Below are 16,381 nucleotides of genomic sequence, written 5' to 3'. Positions count from 1 at the left end.
TCATCCAGAGCACTGGATATGCCGCCGTGAGATGTTATCTCTTTTCAGATTAGCGATGGGCATTCCGGGTCTTTTCGTAATTGGTGTTAAAACAATTCTAATTAAATTATTACATGAAATTATACTCTACCTTAACCACAGTTATTTAAAAATGCATTGATTTGTTAAGAAATACTATTAAACATTTGCATTTAAAGTATAACTTATTGTATATAAACAAAGTGCAAATAAATCTAACCAATCAAAACGAATACAATCTGAACAGCATAATAGACAGGGCCACCACTGGCCAAATTGATGCCCTACACGTGATATGCACTAACACGTCAGTGTTCCGCAACTGCTTTCAGGTCCTTGAATAACGTATAGCGAACGAGTAAGGGCAGCCGGTGGACTTTCTGGTGCCATCCTAGGATATGATGGTGCCCCCCTAGGGAGTTGATGCCCTACTCAAAATGCGTAGTATGCCTGTAGGTAGCGGCGGTACTGATAATAGAATAATGCACCAAGAAAAATAAATTATTTGCAAAACTGCAGCATCCCACAAATTGAAATAAATGTAAAAAAGGAGGATGTTATTTCACGTGTGCATTTAATGTATAACTTTTCAATGTACATAACAAAGTGCATATAAATGTAACAATTCAAATACAATCTGAACAACATAAGTTGGCTCCGCCCTCCCTCACGCATCTTTGGTTCATTGGTTGACACTGCATGTCTGATTGACAGGAACAACGGGTGAGGCTTTTATTCTGAGCGGACAGTCAGAACTAATGTGTGCGCTTGAGCATTTAGGCCTATATTATTTTATTAGTTTTTTCGTTATTTTTAAATCTTTTGATTATTAGTATCTTAATATTTTTTTATATTTGTATAAATAGATTCTGACACGCGAGCCGGCTCCCAACGTTCACCTACAAGAGCCGACTCGATCGCAAATGACCATCACTATTTCAGATGCGGGTTTCCTGACACGAAGGACGAGATACCCACCTGTTTCTGCCCTCTACAATATTTGCAGAACATGACATTGTTTTCAAACTCTAGCCATGGGAACATTTTGAGCCAATTTGCATTGAATCTATATGTTCTCCCTTCACCGGCTACAGTGGACGTTGAAGTGACAGCTGTGGTCACGGTAGCTTTGCTCTCAGTATCCCTAACGTTAGCAGTCTCTGGTAAACCTTGTGAAGAGACTTCATTAGTTGAACCTTGCGAATCCCCTCGCCAAATTTCTCTTTCTCCTCATCTCTTTTTCGCTTTTAAAATAAAATGCGATGTCGCCTATACCGATACTTTTTTTCCATTGTTCACCTTTCTCTCTCTGACTGGACCGTGTCATCACAGAAAACTCCGCTTGTGGAATGTGGGTTTTGTAATTTTTAAACAAATATCTTAAAAGGGGGGTGGGGGGGGGGGGTACATCTGTAATCTTTAAATCGCACACTGTGCTCGTAAATAATTTTTCCAGTTCGCACACATCTATTTTTAGGGGCAAATGCGAGTGAAATACTCGCACTGTAGAGCCCTGAAAGTAGTCACCCTTTGCCTAGAATTTGTAGACATGTACTCTTGACATTTTCTCAACCAACTTCTTGAGATGTTGATGACCCCTGGGATGCTTTTTAAACAGTATTGAGGGAGTTCCCATCAATGTTGGGCACTTATTGGCTGCTTTTATTTATTATTTTGTCCAAGTCATCAATTAAAAAAAAAACATTATTGTTACATTTTAGTTTTATAATGATGTAAATTAATAGGGTAGCACAAATATATTTTTGTCTATAAAACTAATTTCAAAGATTTAAGCATACACCTTCAGATCAAAAGATTTTTATGATCATGAGAAACATTTCAATCAAGAGTTTCAAAAGTTTTGACCGGTAGTTAGTTTGTATGTATGTGTGATATATATATATATGACAAAATCCTTGTATGTGTAATCATACTTGGCAATAAAGCTTTTTTTGATCAATTGATACTGATTTTGATCTTTCAGACACATTTACAGCAGCAACTTGTCTCCTTACCACAATGCTGATACTCAGTCACGCAAAGGAGAAGTTGCTATGTGAACAAAATGGCAGCAATAGGAAAGAAAAACACAAAATGAGAAGAAAAGGCAGACAACTTTGTGCTGTAAGAAAGAAGGGAAGCTTTATATTTGCACATAATAGATAAGACCATTTGAGATACTCAAGGAAGTTATGCAGAAACCATATCCACCTCAAAACTATCACAGCCACACAAAACAAAGTGACATAATTCATGTTTACCTTCTGTTAAAGCACAGCTAAGACCAGCCACTTGTTCTAAGTTGTAACAAAAGTGCAGGTAAGTGTTTTTAATCATTTAAGACTACGGGCTAAAACAGGCAGCATTGATGTTTATGGATGAATGGCACAAAAAAGGAATCTGTTTAAAGTGAATGTACTTTGTGATAACTAGGCAATACAATTACAATCTCAATTCATTACAGGGCTGGGCAAATTAGCTAAAATATTATATCCTATTATGAGATTTTTCATCCTTCTGACAATATTCAAAAAGCATCTATTTGCTCTGATTTCCCCCCCGTCAAGAAAATAAATAAATAAAAATCAACCAAACAAGCCATTGTTTATAAGTAGATTCAGCAAGTGTTATCCCTAAAATCAGTAAAAATGTATTTAAAATAATCAAGGTATGTTATCCACACTACAGCACAAGGAAAAATTCTATACATTACTAAATATGAATGTTGCTTCCGAATGTTCCAGTACCCTAACATCGACCCCATTATGCCCAGTTACTGTCAAGTGGCATCTCCCATTGGACATTTTTGCATCAGTTCAAATGTATTTACATTCTCTAGGTGGAGAGCCGGGTTCCTGTCCCACATTGAAACCAATCACGTTCGCATAATCAGTGACTACTCAGAGATTCCATTTTCCCTATAAAAAAACATTTTTACTCCACTCACTGTGAGGTTTGGGTGTACTGTTAATCCCTTTATACGTTTTCTATTCTCTGTATTAAATCCTTCACAGCTAAAAAAAAATAACTTGTTTCACAACTTGCTTTTGTCATCCCTCTTCAGACAATCCACCCAGAAACTGAAGCTCAAATCTGCCTTTACGCATCTGGCGGATGACATGACATGTTTTCAAATTCAAAACAATTATTTTCTGTGAAGGTACGCACACATCAACTCTCTGACCCAAATCATTATCAAAGAACAAAGATTATTTACTCTAGCCATCTCTGGATGATGTACTGTGTATATGTATCTTTCGTATACCCTACACAATGTATTTTCAGTTACATGTATGTCATTTTGTGGTTTGACAGCTTGAAAAAAAAAAAAGACCTATTCAATGCTACATAAAGAGAAATTGCACAATAAACATTGCCATTTCTAATCATTCAGTTTAAGCAGTTACACCAGTTTCACAGACTAACCAGCAAATTAATCATTGCCACTTTGTTCATTCTTGCAGTACAAAAATCTTTGTAACTTTGGAGTGCCATCTGCTGCGACGCTGTGTGTAACCGGACTTCAGTAAATGTTTTAGCATCCTCTTGTGGTCTCCCAACGCTATTACCAGACTGTTAAACAGAGGCCAACTGAGAGAATTGGAAAGCACGCAAATTAGGCCTCTAATTTAAAAGACGGCAAACATTAATATATCGATGCCTCAAAAATATATAGATATCGAAATATCGCTTATTCTATTAATATATATTCAACACATTGCCTGGTACGAATTTATTACAACCATGAGGCTTGTGAATTACATGCAAATCTGCCATGGACGTGATTACAGATCAGGCGACTAATGTAAATCAATGGCCCCTGTTTAAGGTACATGCTCTTATGAATAACTCTAGACCTATATTGCTACAACTGGAATTCTGTTCTTCACTGGCAGAGCGTAAAATTATGTAGTTATACAAAAAAGCCAAGTGAACATGGAGAGACTGTATTTTAGTAACCAATGGTAACTTCTGAATCATGGTGCACTAAAAAAATAGCCCATACAGCTGGCATCAGTCAGTCAACCAAACCTGCTGCTACAGTAGCAAGCATAAGCCTATGGAATATGCCTATTTTTAAGACAAAAAAACGACTACACAGTAAAAAAAGAAGAATATGTATTGAATCAAACAAACTGCATTTCTTTCTCTATTGATTTTAAATATGCTTAGGATACTTAACATCCATTAGTGAATTTACCATCATTTCTTATAAAAAGCATGGTGTCTGAAATGCTTTATATAGCTACCTGAGCTATTACTTTCACTAAGAGATTCTTAAAAGGCAACTCTGAAATAATCTGCAACCTCCGGCTCTCAAAACATAGTTGGGTGACTCCATTAAGATGTAAAGCAATGGAGCAAGCCAACAAGGCTGAAGTTTTTTTCAGATATAAAGACAGAGAGACAAATATGGTTATATGCATCTAAAAACAAAAACTCAAATCTTAAGGCAAAGGTACAAACAATGAAAAGTCAGATTTAGTTAGCAACACAGTAGTGGTGTCATTACAAATCTAAGCTTGAGCAAAAGCTGCATGTTTTGTTAGGCTAGGCCTAACTAAAGCTCCTCTTAACATTAGACTTTCTGCACAAACAAGAGCACATACACACCCTCTCACACACCCACATAAAACTGATTCAGGGAATTGGTGAGGAAAGAGTTAATCCTGAGTCACTCAACACCACCCTGCCAAACCCATAAAACATACAAACACCCTTACCACATAGGAAACATCTAAAATGCATTCACACACTGCAGCTTATATTGTGGTGCTTGCACACCACTTGTCCGATGTCTGCGCCTATTTGGGCCTCTTGACATTAATCCCTTCAACAAGGAATAGGATGTCAGTGAGCTAGAGAACTGATTCTGTGACATCAGTGCTGACAACATGCTAACAGCATGGAGAGGGTGATGCACACTAGGGGTGTAAATCGGATGTTTCATCACAATACGATCTTATATCGATCCTTTTGGCCTGCGATACGATATTAGCCGATACGTCCAAGTCTGCCGCGATACGATTCCGATTTATTCAGTGCCCTGCGATATTATGTGCCTATTTTATACAATCAATTAAAAAATGTTTGCCCTCCAATGCAACCAAAATATAATTTGAATATTTTATTGAGCTCTCTGAAAAGTGCAAATTTAGTATCCACAACAAAAGGTACTTCAGCTGTTGAAAACATTATACAGAGAATAATATAAAAAATAACACCACACTTAAGTGATCATCAATCGGTTTATTACAGCTTATTTATTTTTTTCAGTTTACTCCAATTCAAAGTACTTACATACCCATGACTTGTTTCCAACTATCTGTGCTATCGCCACGGTTTCTTGGCTCCAACTGCCACAGTTGTAATGAAAAATTTCGATACAGTTAACTGGGATAAATGTTAGTAATGGTGTTGATGTTTAGATGCGTAAAGTCTTATAACTGGTGCTAGTGCTGGGAAGCAGGTGATTTTTTTTTCCCTCGTTAGTGCTGTTCAGAATGTCGGTGTGGTCAAGATTAACTTCTCCATGGTAATTTCAAATAACAAATTCACATGTAAAATTAAAATGGGGTCACATGCCCAATTATGATTGCATTTAATAATCATACTAAGAGATTAACTACACAAATTTAAATAATAGCCACTATTTTTGACCATGTTTTTGTCATGTTATCACATCAGCCCATATGAATCAATATGAACTGCTTGTTAAATACAAAGATGGTTTAGTCAAATCCAATCCATGCACACAACAGATATATACACTCACTGATCACTTTATTAAGAACACTATAGTCCTAATAAAATTCCCGGTGTGGTATCCTGCTGTAGCACATCCACCTCAAGGATCGACATGTTGTACATTCAGAGATGCTATTCTGCTCACTACAATTGTACAGAGTGGTTATCCGAGTTACATTAGCCTTTCTGTCAGATCGAACCAGTGTGGCCATTCTCCTTTGTCCTCTCTCATCAACAAGGCATTTCCATTCGGCAGAACTGTCGCTCACTAGATGTTTTTGGCACCATTCTGTGTAAACTCGAGACTGTTGTGCATGGAAATCCCAGGAGATCAGCAGTTACAGAAATACTCAAACCAGCCCGTCTGGCACCAACAATCATGCCATGTTTGAAATCACAGAGATAAAATTTTTTTTCTCCCATTCTGATGGTTGATGTGACCATTAATTGAAGCTCCTGACCTGTATCTGTATGATTGTATGCATTGCACTGCTGCCACACAATTAGCTGATTACACAATCACATGAATAAGCAGGTGGACAGGTGTTCCTAATAAAGTGCTCAGTGATTGTGATACTCCACCTGTAAGTGATAAAAGCATACATCAAGCAATCGTCATCAAGAGATTTGGATGACAGTCTCATGCCAGTTCCTGCCAATATTTCTGGGCAGACTTTGAGGAAGCCACTGAGCAAACAAAGAGGTCCCCTCATCTGCTTTTCTTTAACTGTCAGCCCTCTGTCCTACCCACGTGTGTAGAGTGCTGAGCCTTCAGCAGAATCCATCCTTTAGCAATCAGCATTAGATGTCAAACTGCAAGCTCAGCGCTATCTGAACTGCAGCTTGAGTCAAAGTTTCACACTAAAGGTGTAACGATACATCTTTCCAATAACCAATGATCCGATGTTATTGAAACAATGCATAAATAGCGATACAGACTTTAAGATGCAATTTATTTTAATGCTCACGTCAATACGTCTGTACGCATTTTCGCCGATATAGCAACCTTACATTAATTTCACTTTGAGCGCTAAATCCGCTTTTCATGTGGGACAAGGAAGAGCGCAGTGTCTGTGAAGTTAAATTGCACTTTGCTATTCGTGTGGCATGCGCACGAGTCAATCAAGCTTCCCATGAAATGCAAGCTCCAGACCAGTGACAGGATCAGTGTGAGCATGTAAACCGGGCTTCCCGCAAAACACGAACTCCACTAACAGGATCTGTGCCAGCACGTCAACCAGGCGTTCCTTAAAATGCAAGCTCTCGTGACAAACGCAGAGCGGCTCAGGGGCATGTTTAATTCGGGCTTCCACCGATATCGCTGTGCATGCGACCCATTTGAAATTTAAATGAGAATATGCCATTTAAAAGTACCATGGAGATGTTCAACCATCATGTGAAATGTCTTGACAACGGCGACATACTGAACAGCACTAATGTGGGAAAGAGAAATCATCTGCTGCCCAGCACTACCATCAGTTATAAGACTGTACACATCAACACCCTTACTAACAATTATCCCAGTTAACTGTAACAGAATTTTTCATTGCAACTGTGGAAGTTGTAGCCAAGAAAGCCCAGATCAAGTCAAGGGTATGTAAATACTTTGAATTGGTTTAAACTCGAAATGAGCTGTAATCAAATGATTGATGATCACTTGCAAGTGGCGTTATTTTTTAGATTATGATGTGGATACTAAATTTGTGCTTTTCAGACAGCTCAATAAAATATTCAAATTATATTTAGGTTGCATATGAGGGCAAAAAAATGGTAAATGATTGTGTAAAATAGAAACATAATATCGATAACAAGGCCCTGAAATCTAATCAAAATCATATCGTGGCAGATTTATTTATTTTTTAATCCCCTTTTTCTCCCAAATTGGATGGCCAGTTCCCACTACTTAGTAGGTCCTCATGGTGGTACGGTTACTCACCTCAATCCGGGTGGCAGAGGACAAGTCTCAGTTGAGACTCACATCACGGGAGGCTCATGCTACTCTTCACGATCCATGCACAACTTACCATGTGCCCCATTGAGAGCAAGAACCCCTAAAGGTGACCACGAGGAGGTTACCTAATGTGACACTATCCTCCCTACCAACAGGGCCAATTTGGTTGCTTAGGAGACCTGGCTGGAGTCACTTAGCAAGCCCTGGATTCGAACTTGTGACTCCAGGGGTGGTAGTCGGCATCATACTCGCTGAGTTACCCAGGCCCCCTATCGCGGCAGACTTTGAAGTATCTGCAAATATCAGATCGTAGGCCAAGAGAATTCATATAAGCTCATACCGTGATGAAACATCCGATTTACACCCCAATTTCACACAGTGTTCAAACATGATAAAAGAGAGTAGGTTTCACCTGTTAACTGCTGTCGTCATTCTGCATTCGTAGCGATTGGGATAACAATTGATTATCAAAGTCCTTTCTCTAGAGTTATAAACAGACCTTTAATCTCTTTGGAGATGAACTCTGTGTCAAAGTTTAAGTAACTCTTTTGCGGCATCCCAGACAAGATATCAAACGGCACTTGCCAAAGGCAGTAAAATAGGACTCAACAAGACTGTGATAAGCTTTATACATGAAACTGCAGCAATGTGCAAAAGAATATTTTGAAAGCATGAATCCACAATGCTTAGACCAGAGTTGGGTTTGCTATATTTGTCATTCAAAATCGAAAAAAAATTTGAAAGATAAATGATGATGCTTATTAAATCTGAATAATAAACCGAAATGGTATACTTTCACAAACTTGTCATAGGCCACAAAAATGGAGGAAAAGAATACTAACTCACCAATAACCAATTCAGCAAAGTAATTTTGCCTCATGGGATTAGTTCACACAGAAGGAAAAATCTGATTTTTATTTTTTGCTGTTCAGATTACAGTTGCTTTTGCTAGCACACCTAGATAAACTTGTGTCTGTTCATGCGTGAATGTTTATCAATGGATGTTTTTCATGAGGGCATCCAAATATTAACACATTCTTCACAGAAAATGGCTTAAAAACAGGAGAAGTTTATTGCTGCTAGGCATTTTATAACTTTCCCGTTTGTGCCAGACATCCTGTATTTTATCCCAAACGGGCCACGTCTATTATTTTAGCAGGTAGTGAAACGTCCCATATTGAAGCATAAATGTGTCCGACAGCAAGACTTTTAAAGAGGACCCCCTTCCTATTCAAAATGCTAAAGTGTTCCGTACTCGATGAGACCTTCAAATACCTTATGGTGTTGTGGTGGCTCGCAGCTGGTGCAAGTTATCGCACCTTAGCGCATCTCTTTGAGTGAGTAAAGTCAATGTCTGTATTATTTTAAAAGTTTGCACTGGTTTGCTGCCCTGTAACATATTTAATATTATTAAAGTTAAAATAACATGGAAGCAGATCATGTAAATAATAAAAAAAAAACTCAGAAACTGGCATTTATTTGTGTGGTCAACGCCTCTTCTATGACTTGCTCTAATGTCCTGATCAAAGGGAGAGACATTGAAACTGCATCCGGCTGATGCACACTCTTTCACGGGGATGCTCATCCCTCGAGCGAGCACTTGACGAAGCTAGTTTATAACGTGATGGCTTGCGACTTATTGAATCATAATGTCACTGTGCATTTCTAATCATGAATAAAATTGGCAATATGCAGCTTTATTAATAAGAGAGAGTTTGCTTTTTTGTGAGTTAAAAATTGATCAAAAACAAGTGAACAAAAAGGTAGTCTTCAACCCATTAAATACTGCAACAAAATCGGTTTTGACTTGTTTTCCAATATAAATATCTAAAACTCCTTTAAAACAACATCCATTTTTTAGCATCAATACTGAGGAGAAAAAAACTGTTATCTGAGAATATTGAAAATAATATTGAAAATACAAATTTTTTGTAAAAAAAATAAATATATATTATATATATATATAGAATGCAGTACATGTCTTCTCATCGCAACACCTGACAAAACAACCCATCGTGCACAACGAATGAAGGAGAAAAAAACATGAAATCCAATCTAACCGTTCAGACTGAGACACATTAAGAACATTTTTATTTTAATTGGATTCCAAACCACCTATGAAGGCTTGTAAAAATCAATTTTGTCTGTGTGTGTTTTTGTCCTACAAAACCCTAAACGGATTTGAGTTAGATAGGCCAAAAAAAATCAGATTTTGTTCTGCCTGTTTGAACAAAGCCATGGTGTTCTAACAAAAATAATTCAAAAGGCAAATACATAATGTCAGAATGTTTTTAGCCATCCTGAATGTCTCCAAATCTATAATCACCATCTATTTAAACGTTTTTTTTTACTATAAGTAAAAGCTTATGTACTTAAATAAACACTACACTGTTTACCTGAAGCAAAAACAAAACCGACTATGCAAATAATACAAATTATTAACGGTTTTCATAGAAATTATGAGGAAAAAACTCAACTGATAATCATAGGTACAGGGATGCAAACTCATGAGGCGAGAAGAAAAAAAAAAAGGATAAAGTCATAGCAGGTGTTCCATACATATCATTAAGCTTAAAGTAGCCCTTTCAAGTACCAAATAATTTGGGCAAATTAGCTTCAGAAAAGGTGACTTTAGCTGAATTGTTTGTAGTTTGCATTCCTGTAGATAGATCAAGCTTAATGACAAAATTTCAGCATAAATCTCAGGCCCGTCCTGCAAACAACCAACAATACAAAAATTATGCATCTGTTTTAGGCTAAGCCTGAAACAGAGGGTAAAAGTGAGCCACAGGACAAACACACGGAGCGACAACTACGACTGAAAAACTTTAACATCTTCACTTCACTTTGAGACAGAAATAGAGGAGATGTAACAAAAGCCGAGGTGATTACATAATGCAATGAATTGTTTCTAATACGGAGCACGAGCCGATGGGATTATTTCTGACGCGCGCTTGTTTGTCTGTGGCTCGCGCTTGAGCTGTTGCTGGACAAACATAACCAATAACTGTGATTCCACACACACACACAATCACAACATACCGTTTCTTTGTTGTCCCCCAAAGGGAAAGTGGGCGATAATGTCAGTCTAATATCGTTATAGTGCTTAATGTAAACTCGCTCGTTACACAACAAGCTCCGAAATACATAGCAATGAAATCACGCGCAGGCTCGCGCTGGTTAGCTTAGCACGAGCTCCTGTCGAACAAACCCAAGGCCTACTCGTCCCACATACTTACATTTCCAAATATACAGCGAGTGTCAGCGTTCGTTTCCACTTCGGTTTCTGGGCTGAGGTGATTTCTCGGAGACGATATGTTTTTCTCTTCCTCTGAAATCAAACAAGCAGGGTCACTTCACACGAGAAGCGATCATTCCGTTGACGGCGATTCTCTGCTGCTTTGATCGCGTGAATTTTTGCGCATGTTTGACGCCAACGCAGATGCCAATGAACAAACCTGTCTACTTAATGACTGAATCTAAGTTTCGTATCAATATAGGATCATGTTGTGGGATAAATAATTACTGTGATCCGAATAATAAGCTTCTATGGGGAGGCCAAAATATCCTTCGGTTCGTAGTCTTGTGTGTCTTGATGAAGGGGAGGGGTCGTTTGTTCAAGTGCCTCGATGATTGGCCAAAACTCCACAAAGCGTGTTTGCTAATTGGATTATATTGCTGACAGACAAGACTACGGATGGCCAATCCCACGATTTGATTGGTGTTCGTGTTGTCATTTACCATCATCGCCCTAGAGGATAAATATACATTTCGCACAAAACGTGTCGCTTAATGCTGAATATCTCTGCACATCTCGAGGATAAAATGGAGGTCACTGTTAGGGTGCATTACAGTATAAGTCTAACAGATGTTTGTAATATAACGTAATATCTTTCATTATATTATATTTATTAAATATAGTTATTTCATATCATAAAGTAAAATAATAAAAATTATTCTAGTCACTGCTCACAAATATATATATATATATATATATATATATATATATATATATATATATATATATATATATTGTAAAGAGTGTATTTGGGGGGTTCGTTTCTATAATACATGCATAATACACTCAGGACCTTAAGGACAAAAATGTCCCCATTGAAACCCGTTAAAACCGCAATAATTTATCCCAGTGCATTAAAGCATAAAATCGTGAATTATATGATGTTACGCTTTCATTTCAGAGCCCTGGCTTCAAAGTTAAATGTTTTAATAGTGTGTGTGTGTGTGCGCGCGCGTGTGTGCGTGCGCGCGCGCGCGCGTGTGCGTGTGTGTGTGTGACATTTAAACAAACTGCCATTTAAAGGATTAAAATCCTTACAATTAATGGATATTTGTTAGTTATGATCAGGACAGATGTTGGTTAAAAAAAATGTACTAATTGAAAGAGAAAATAATATTAATATATAATATATTATGGTAGTTTTTTGATGCAGACATTTTTGTCTTCTAAGGACAACTTTTTGAGTAACTTTTTTTATTGACACACAAGGGTTAAAATGTAGTGACAATTAAGTAAGCTGTTTGTTTGTTAAAGCTGAAGTATGTAACTTTTATGTTTCCTTCTCCTATCCCCACTTAATATGCAGAGACAGCCATAAGCAAATCATAGGTTAATTTTCTTGAAAACTGTAAACACTCGCTGCATCAGAATTTTCATACATCTCTACTATATACTATGTGAAAAACAATATGCCAATGGAGTAGTATGTCCGAATCCACAGTATTCATAAAGCAGTAAGTGAGAAATACCCGGATGACCTTCTATTTAGGAAGCTTTTTTAAGAGCTGGACAGGACACTTAACTGTCCCATAATCCCTCTGGAGCTGAGGCAACGTCACATTCAAAACACTGGATTAAAAGGAACGTCAGAGAATCACGAGGCGGACCCCTCTTCTAAACTGTAAGTGTTATATATGCCAAGATAATTATTCCTTGTGCTTGAATGGTGCTTGTCTAACAAAACCTGAGCATATAGTTTTCGTAGTTGTTGTTATTTCATCATATATTTGGGTCAAGAGATGATGCCAACAACCCTGGATGAAGTATGTCTGAATTCTATTCATACTACTCGCATGCATACCTAAAAGATCGTACAGTTTTGCTGGCAGTTAAGTGCGGCACTTTGAAAATTCTAGTGGTCAACCGATATGTTTTTTTTTTTTTAATGGCCGATGCTTATATCCAGAGAGCAGGGTGGCCAGTACAATGCCGATATAATCACACAATTTAATAACAAATATAAAAATAACTAAAAATGAATAAAGTTTTATTTAGCACTATATTTACTCCATTTCACACTAAACTAACTGTAGAAAAAGAACCAAAAAAATGTATAATAATATTGTATTTCTTCTGATTTCTGTTTAGTCATCAAATTTAAGTGATTTATTTGCACATGCAGAAATGGTTAATATATTTGGAAGAAGGAAATAACAGTACACATAGTGTAACCATGCAACCATGGATGGCATGTCCACGTTAACAATCGCATTTACTCAAAATAAAAAAAAAAAAAAAAAAAAAAAGTTACACCAGAGAATATTTAGTAGAGACAGGCCACTTATATTAAAAATTAATGGGAGAAATTAGAATGCTCAATGCAGCCAACTGTTAATGGATGTTGATAGGAAGTCCCACCTTACAATTAAAAGAGCCAATCACCTTTTAGATACAGACATTTCCTGTCAATCAAATCAAGCAGCATGCACACTAAAAGCTGGGAATTGTTTTTTTTGTTGCCGTAATCTGAGTTAAAGAAGCACCATATATAATACCAGTGTTATCAGATTTTACTGCTGATTTGAACTATGTTCTTTGATCGTAATCTTGACCAACCGTTTTGGAGATTTCGGTCTTTCCCTATATTGAAGAAGTTAGGAGCTACATTTTCATGACTGGAAATAACCTCCCAAGAACATTTCAAACATGGCTGACAGTGGACTGACTTGCTAGGAAGACTTCAGTTGCACTCACATGCTCGTGCGGATCCAGTGCGAGCCTCAATATCCTTACAGTTTAAACAGCCTGGATTGCCGGCTTTGATTGTGACCACTGACCATCATGATTTGTGAATCAGAGGAACTTTTGATCATGATCCTGAAGTTTTTATTCTGGATGATAGAATACGCGCTTCAAAGGAATATATTAGATGAGTGCTCGATGGGATGAAAATGCTGGAATTTTGTGAGGTTTGTGAATCACATCTTTTAAAATGAGATATCTGCATATTTGCAGATTGTAAATAATAGAAGTTTTCTTTATATTTGCCTTATATCACAGGGAACTGTTGAGGAGAGAGTGTTAGAATATGTGCTTCAGAGGAAGATTTATGAGCATTCCACAGGATACTGGATCTACTGAAGTTGTGTGAGGTCGGTTTATTACATCTGTTTTAATGAGATATGTGCATATTTACAGACGGTATATGATATTAGTTTTATTGATATTTGTTAAGTTAACGGGGGTGGGTTGCAGCGTGAAGCATTTATATATTTCCATTGATAATGGAATAAATTTGGGGGGGGTAATGTGTAACCCAAGTAATATAAAGAGACTGGAAGTTATGTTACACTACTTTTGACCAAAAAGCGATTTGATTGCATCCACTAACTGGTTGTAGCTATACCACACTTAGGCTTCTTATTAATAGAAGGTCAGTTATGACTTGTTCATTTAAACATTACAAGTAAAGGCTGCTGTTGCTTTAACTTGTAGGTTGTTATCTTTCTTCACAAAGTAGCCTGAACAATGCTTTCATTTACAGTACCTGATGGCTACCACTTTTAAGTGTATAGTTGAATCAGTGTAGCTAGGAGTCAGTTATTATAATGGGAAGTACAACACAATGGTTCTATTGTCATTCATAGGTTAAGAACTGTCCTGTAACAGTTCTGCCTGACTGCTTGTGGATACATCTGCCAAACTGTCTGCTGGTGTGCCTGCTGTGTTTGCATTATACTGTGGTTAACAAACCAGAGACACGTAAACACAAGCACCTTTGTTATGTGTCTTAAGAGCTGAAAGGTTAACAGCGGTAGGTGTCCCTCAGCTGTTTTGAAAATCTTTTATTAAGTTCTAAGGAACAGACCATCATTGGCTGCTTGACAGCACCATCAAGTGGTAACTGGTAGGTTGTTTCTAAAACTGTACAGCACAAGTTTAACAGAGCATCATTAGGGAAATACCCTGTGTCTGGTAATGTCTGTGTTGACTCACAGACTCTGTGTCTGGTAATGTCTGTGTTGACTCACAGACATTACCAGACATGGGGGATTTTCCTAATGATGCTCTGTTAAACCTGTGTTGTACAGTTTTAGAAACAACCTACCACTTTAGGTTGTCATTAACTGCAAATGATGCAAAACTGATTAAACCAGAGTTCCCATAGTCATGAAAATACAGGACTTTTAAAATTGTGATTAACAGGTCTAGAAATTCATGTAAATTGGTCATCATGTACGAGTCATGAAAACTTCTATAGTGAATCTACATTTTCCTATCAATGGTCAGCACCAGGTGGTGAAAAATTGGATATAATTGGACAAAGCCTATATCAAACAGGAAATTGATGGAAAATGGACATTTTTATTATTTAAGTTAAGAAATGTTTCACTAAATAAAATAAATAATGAATATTTAGTGTTGGTAGATTACTTCTGAAATATAATCTTGGACTGGTTACAAATAACCTTAAGGTTAGTAAGCGATTTTAACACATTAAATCATGTTAACACAAATTGCTTATGTCTTGTGGCTATACTTTTGAAACAGTGAGTATTTTACAACACCCTACGGCGAAATCATCAGAATTCATACAACTTTTCTAAATTTGGTTAATTCGTATGATATTGTGCGATTGCACTCATTTTAATTCCAATGACTTTCACTACAGCCAATGACATTACTGGACATCGTTTCCATCCAATTTCCAGACAATTACTTGCGTCTGTCACACACAACAGCTTCCTATCATGTTTACACACTCTACTGATTGGTTAAGTTTAGATAAGGGGTTTGGGTAAGGGCTTAATAATAATAAGTATGTCCTTAACGCATCGCACTTATTTCCGCATTAGACATCCGGGTTTATGCGAACAACATCGTGCATGACCATACGAAATTGCCAACTCGTAAATTATGTACAAAGTTTCATGAGATCGGGTTGGTATTTTAACGTTTATGGATTTGGCCTCCACTCACTCCAATGTAAGTGCCTCACTGTAGCATTTATTTTTGCCAATTTTTATTTTATTTTTAATTAACAGAGGGACAAATCGAAATGAATTGTTGTGGAAATCAATATGATGCTATAAATGCTGTCGATTGAGATTAACTTGTATTGAACCCATAATATTCCTTAAAGCACCAAATGTAATAATTTGACACCAATAATTTGGCTCGTGATCGCCGACATCACAGACTGAAGTGGTGGCAAAAAGATCAGCGTGCACAGTAAAACAAACCTGTAGTTATTTGACCGCAAACACTCCCACCCAAACCCACTTGCATTTTACGCAGGCACAAAAATTGCACTTGCTCACGGTCGTAGCTCGTAGCACTGTGGTCCAAGCACTGTACGTAGCACTCATACACACTCATGAAAATAGAGCCCTATGTATGTTTGAAATCTATTTGTACTACTCACA

General features: G+C 37.2%; 1 protein-coding gene across 3 annotated transcripts in view; it reads right to left on the bottom strand.

Annotated features, from left to right (window-relative positions):
• Positions 1-16,381, bottom strand: part of LOC127626781 (protein phosphatase 1B-like) — a 67,256-nt gene that overhangs the window by 33,709 nt on the left and 17,166 nt on the right. For 2 of the 3 annotated variants that reach the window (XM_052102816.1, XM_052102813.1), the window contains exon 1: positions 10,957-11,317. The exons of the other annotated variant lie outside the window; for it this stretch is intronic. The gene's annotated coding sequence lies outside the window, so the exon portion shown is untranslated. Of the gene's footprint in view, positions 1-10,956; positions 11,318-16,381 lie in introns of those variants that run through there. 3 annotated transcript variants of the gene reach the window in all.

This window comes from Xyrauchen texanus, chromosome 33 (genome assembly GCF_025860055.1).
Source record: "Xyrauchen texanus isolate HMW12.3.18 chromosome 33, RBS_HiC_50CHRs, whole genome shotgun sequence".
Lineage (NCBI taxonomy): Eukaryota > Metazoa > Chordata > Actinopteri > Cypriniformes > Catostomidae > Xyrauchen > Xyrauchen texanus.
The sequence above is the reverse complement of the archived record's forward strand: the minus strand, read 5'-3'. Positions and strand labels throughout refer to the sequence as shown.